The sequence below is a fragment of the Ranitomeya imitator genome, chromosome 5, assembly GCF_032444005.1.
Source record: "Ranitomeya imitator isolate aRanImi1 chromosome 5, aRanImi1.pri, whole genome shotgun sequence".
Classification (NCBI taxonomy): domain Eukaryota; kingdom Metazoa; phylum Chordata; class Amphibia; order Anura; family Dendrobatidae; genus Ranitomeya; species Ranitomeya imitator.
Genome location: NC_091286.1, coordinates 474,787,461 through 474,793,460, shown reverse-complemented (window position 1 = coordinate 474,793,460; position 6,000 = coordinate 474,787,461).

Genomic DNA, 6,000 nt, shown 5'->3' with positions numbered 1-6,000 from the left:
TATCTCAGCACAGGGACATTTGTTTTTTAACCCCCTTTCTGGACGGAATATTATGTCTGATGGCAGAAGCCCCACTTTGATGCGGGCTCCGGCCGTGAGCCCGCATCAAAGCCAGGACATGTCAGCTGTTTTGAACAGCTGACATGTACCCGCAATAAGCGCTGGCGTAATCGCGATCTACCCGCACCTATTAACTAGTTAAATGCCGCTGTTAAACTGACAGCGGCATTTAACAAGCGATTTCGGTCATCCGGCCAGAAATGCACGCACCGTTGACCCCCGTCACACCGGCATAACAACCAGAGGTCTCCTGCAGACCTCTATGGTTGTGGATGCCAGATTGCTATGTGCGCCACCCTGTGGTCAGCGCTCATAAGTAATGCTGTAATTCTACTACATAGAGGCGATCTGTGAATCGCCTCTATGTAGCAGAGGCAATCGAGTTATGGCAGCTTCTAGTCTCCCCATGGAGGCTATTGAAGCATGCCAAAATTATTAAAAAAAAAAAAAATGAAAGAAAAATTAAAAAAAATTAAAATTTTAAATCACCCCCCATTCAAATTAAAACAATTAAAAGAAATCAAACTTACACATATTTGGTATCGCCGTGTTCAGAATCGCTCAGTCTATAAAAAAAAAGGAATAACCTGATAGCAAAACGGTGTAGGGAGAAAAACGTCAAAACACCAAAATTAAGTTTTTTTGGTCGCCACGACATTGAATTAAAATGCAATAACGGGCGATAGAAAGAACGTATCTGCACCAAAATGGTATAATTAAAAACGTCAGCTTAGTGCGCAAAAAATAAGCCCTCACCCAACCCCAGATCACGAAAAATGGAAACGCTACGGGTAACGGAAAATTGCTATTTTTATTTTTAGCAAAGTTTGGAATTTTTTTTTCACCACTTAGATAAAAAAGAACCTAGACATGTTTTGTGTCTATAAACTCGAAATGACCTGGAGGATCATAATGGCAGGTCAGTTTTAGCATTTAGTGAACCTAGCAAAAAAAGCCAAACAAAAAAGTTTGGGATTGCACTTTTTTTGCAATTTCACCGCACTTGAATTTTTTTTCCCGTTGTCTAGTACACGACATGGTTAAACCAACGGTGTCATTCAAAAGTACAACTCGTCCCGCAAAAAAGAAGCCCTCACATTGCCATATTGACTGAAAAATAAAAAAAGTTATGGCTCTGGGAAGGTGGGGAGTAAAAAACGAAAAAGCTCTGTTCATTAAGGGGTTAAACACATCCAATTGTGGAAGTTATTATTCCAAGATCTATTGATTAAATGTGCAGTACTTTGTTCATGGGAAAACAACGGTTAATTTAATATAACATGCCACCAATAGTCAACACAGGGATTAAAAAATAATTCCTATGGAAATTTTGATAATTTTGATCAGTACAATCATCGTACATATATATTTCACAATGATTTCATTGTGCACACCAATTTTGATAAATAATAAAATAGCTTTCACTGACTATAGCTACTCGAAAGTAAAACAAGGCAGGGTTTCCATATAACCAAGTCATACAAATCAGTATCTTTGTGCCTGAAGACAACTGATGGCAAAGCTGCATCAATTGTCATCAGTAGAGCGGATCAATCCACTGAGGATCGACTTCAAGTTGAATTTCCTAAATTCCCCTGTTATTCAAACACGCCTGGTGCCATTTCATTCACTGCTGAAGACTCAGAAAGCGGTCTGCGTTATCGTCACTACATTGAATGCCAATTTGCACAGCCTTGAACCAAGGTACACAGTCAACGTAAAGGGAATAAGATCACTTTCTGCACAAAGATGTAAACTGAAAAAAAGCTGTTGCCTGGCCAGAGATTTCTTGGTTGTCGTAATCCAAGGGATTTCTTGATTGTCATGCTTGCCCGAGCCCCCATTTTTTTTTTTTTTTCAAGAAAGAGTCAAGGAGAATTTACAGAATAGTATTGGTCCCCAGAATGGCTGCTGAAGTAAAGCAGTCATGTAGGGAGATTTGGGGGGTAAAGTTTCTCTGGGCAACAATCTACTAACATCCATTCAAAAAGGATTGGAAGGTATAAGGGGAAAGCCAAAAGACAGGACCAAGTTTAGTACCAAAAGGTACAGATGTAGGATCTAAATGAGAAACGGGTACATAGTTAGGTGAAATCAGAATCAGGAGTAAAACTGAAAGCGCCAAGTGATATTTCCATGAATAATTCACTTAATTTTACCCCACTATAAACCTATTACAGAGCTATTAATTTATAATAATTACATTTCCAGATACAGGCATAAAAATACAGAACAGCTCAAAATAGGTATCATGTATTGGTCTACATACTGTCTACTACTGCCTGGCCATCATGTATCTCTTATCACCCAATGGATAAATATGAAGACTTGAACCATTCTAAAAGAACTAATTTCCCGATATCTTCTAACATGTATTTGTCGATTCTCTCAAGACCTATAGAAGCAAAAATGTGAGAAATAAAACTTAAAGGGGTATTCCCATCTCCGAGATCCTATCCCAACATGTAGTAGGTGTAATAATAATAATAGCAAATATCTCCAATTAGAAATTTAGTATAGTTTTTCTGATTCGCTATATCTCTGTCCCCATGTGCAGGCATTGCAGGACCTTAGGTATCCATGGTTATGACCACTAGCAACTAGCTGTCACTATATCAGTGGTCATAACCATGGATACCTAAGGTCGTGTAATTCCTGCACATGGGGAAACACATAGCGAATCAGAATAAACGATACTACACTTCTAATTAGAGATATTTGTTAAAAGGAAAAAAAAGAGCATGAACCGCACATCCCAAAATCATACGTTGATCTAAAGCCGCTAGGCAAAAATTTATATACTGAACATGAGGTTTTCAGTTCAACATTCTGATCAGACTGTATGAAGCTTACTGCCACTTCACGGCAAACCTCATAGTGCGTCCTATCGCCCTAACGGAGCGGAGCCATGCGGCGACCACCGCCACCGCGGCCACGCACCAGCAGGGCGGACGGCCTGTTGCCCCACAGCACCCATGCTGCGAGACTGAGCCCCCATGACTCCAGACCGTGCCGCCCCACCAGCACAAAGCCACAGCAACAATGGCCGCCACACAGCACCAGCACCAAAATGAAAGGAGCATTGAAACTCACCTTCCTCCAGCTCTTCAGTGAGAGCCAAAATGGGCTAGACCCCTAACTTTGCAGTCTTCTGATATTTGTTATTATTATTATTACACCTACTATATATTAGGATAGGATCTTGGAGATGGGAATACTCTGTTAACTTTTAAAAATCATTAAAATGCTCAAAACACTTAATAAAATCTCCAGTAATTAAACAGGTTAAAAACCAAACTTAATTCCACATCAATAGGCACAATTCATTCCTGAATAGGTTCAAATGAGGACTCTGTATGAAATTCAGAGTGGTCAAATATCCTAACATCTCAATAGAAACACAGCAATGCTTTAGTCAGACTGAACATACTGGAGTCAAACTGACAGAAAACCCATCAGCTTATGAAGAAATATTATTTGCCGTACATAAATTAGAACAAACAAGCCAGGGGATGGAGTCCTTATATGAACCGCCATCCGATACAGTTCAACTGGAATTAGCGTAGGATTTAATATGATAATTTACCGAACGGCAAATAAACCCTAAGTAAAGATTCTGAGATTAATAAAATATAACTTTTAATTATCAAATTATTATGGTAATAATAAGAATGTGCTCTTTAATGACAGCCAATACGCCTTTTAACTGACCTTACATATAAGGCTGGGTTCCCATTGCGTTATGGGAACGCGCTTAACGGACAGCGTTGCACGGCGAAATTAACGCCGTGCAACACGTCCGTTAGCGCGCCCATTCACGGCAATGGGAACGCGCAGCACTAGCGCGTGCCATGTTCGGCACGCGCTAGCGACGCGCCGGTGTTTCCTGGCGTGCCGCGGACGCTGCTTGCAGCGTCCGATGCGCGCCCGCGGTCCGTTCCCCGCTCTCGCAGATCGGGGATCTGCGAGAGCGGGGACGTTACCGCGACCCCGGGACGCGGCCACAGTAAAAACATTGCGTTAGCGCAACCCGCTAGCACTAAACGGGTTGCACTAACGCAATGTGACCCTAGCCTAAGAGAATAGCCTCCCCATACAGGTAACAATCCAGCATCTGTCGGTTGTGCACTATAGCTGACAACTTTCTGCATCAGCCACGATCAATGTTTGCACCGTCCAAATCTGTTTAACCCCTTAGATGCTGCTGTAAATAGTTATTACTTCATTATAAATGGTTAACAGAGTGTGGGGGCTTCCTCTTTATCCCAATTGGTGCCCTCAGATCATGATTGTGTGGTCCTGATGTTTGCCATGGCAATTCATGACCAAATAGCGACCTTAAGGTACCGTCACATTAAGCGACGCTGCAGCGATATAGACAACGATGCCGATCGCTGCAGCGTCGCTGTTTAGTCGTTGTGTGGTCGCTGGAGAGCTGTCACACAGACAGCTCTCCAGCGACCAACAATGCCGAAGTCCCCGGGTAACCAGGGTAAACATCGGGTTACTAAGCGCAGGGCTACGCTTAGTAACCCGATATTTACCCTGGTTACCATTGTAAATGTAAAAAAACCAAACACTACATACTTACATTCCGGTGTCTGTCACGTCCCTCGCCGTCAGCTTCCCGCACTGACTGTGAGGGCCAGCCGTAAATATGTATATATATGGTGTGTTTTTTGCACACTATTGCTTTTTCGGCCAGCCGTAAAGCAGAGCACAGCGGGTCATGGCTGTTCTTTAATACTAACATGTTAGTCATCTGTAAGCCACTTTCCATTTTTAATATGTTGAAATAAAGTCTTTCAATTTTAATTCCGGAGCTGGATCCCCCTTTTTTCTTCATACATTAACCAATTCATCCCTGCTATTATATACATCTAATACAAAAATACAAAATCGAATACAAAATCTAATACAATAGGCGATCTCACATGGAGGTAGTTATTATTCAATTCCTCCCTTTTATGCGAGTTAAAGTGAGTAATTTCACTGGCTAAATAGCCTTTATGGGTAAGCACTGTTCAACACTTCCCCTTATGAAGCCTACCTACAGTTTTTAGGACATTAATTGTAAGTAGGATTATTGCCTCGTGGCCTCAGACAACTCTTATGGAATTTTACAATAATGTGGACTAACTGGTCTAAAAAGAGCGCTTCCAGAACTCCCGAGTATCCCCCCATCTTCTGGAATTCAGTGCTCCAACATGTCAAATGATCCAACACATTCGAAACTTTCAGACGGAACTTCCATTTCTTCAAGAAAGCTTACAGACTGCAATGCACATTGCCATCACCGGAACTGCTGCAAATCCACCAGCCTACTGTCTCCTTCCTCATCATCCTGTACAATACAAGTCCACAAGGGCAGGGCCCTCTCCTTTCTGCAGCCTTCTGTCATTGTTAGTTTGTTTTCTGTATTTTATTTGTATTTTGTATTTAACCCCCTCAATGGTACTCTAAAAAGAAATAATAATGACATAATAATGAATGGGGTCTACTATTCTACTTGACCATCAGGGCCACCAGGATACTAATACAGAAAAAATATGAAGAAAGGTGTAGAGTTACACAGTTAGAGACTAAGGAAAACGTCAAGAAAATCACATCCTATAAAAGTTGTTAGTGTGGGCCGATTTTTCACGAACCCATAGACTTGATTGGGCAAGTGCGCTCCGATTCTCAGTGGCATATAGTGCATGCTGTCATTGCCTTGTATTGCTGATTTTGTTCCGACTTTTATATGTCTCTTATATTTTCCACAGACCACTCTGTAAAGGTACCGTCACACTCAGCGACGCTGCAGCGATATAGACGAGCCGATCGCTGGAGCGTCGATGTTTAGGTCGCTGTAGAGACGTCAAACACAGCAACTCCAGAACGATTCAGGAGCGATCCAGTGACGTAACGGCGACTCACTTATCGTTCTCGCTGGTTGTT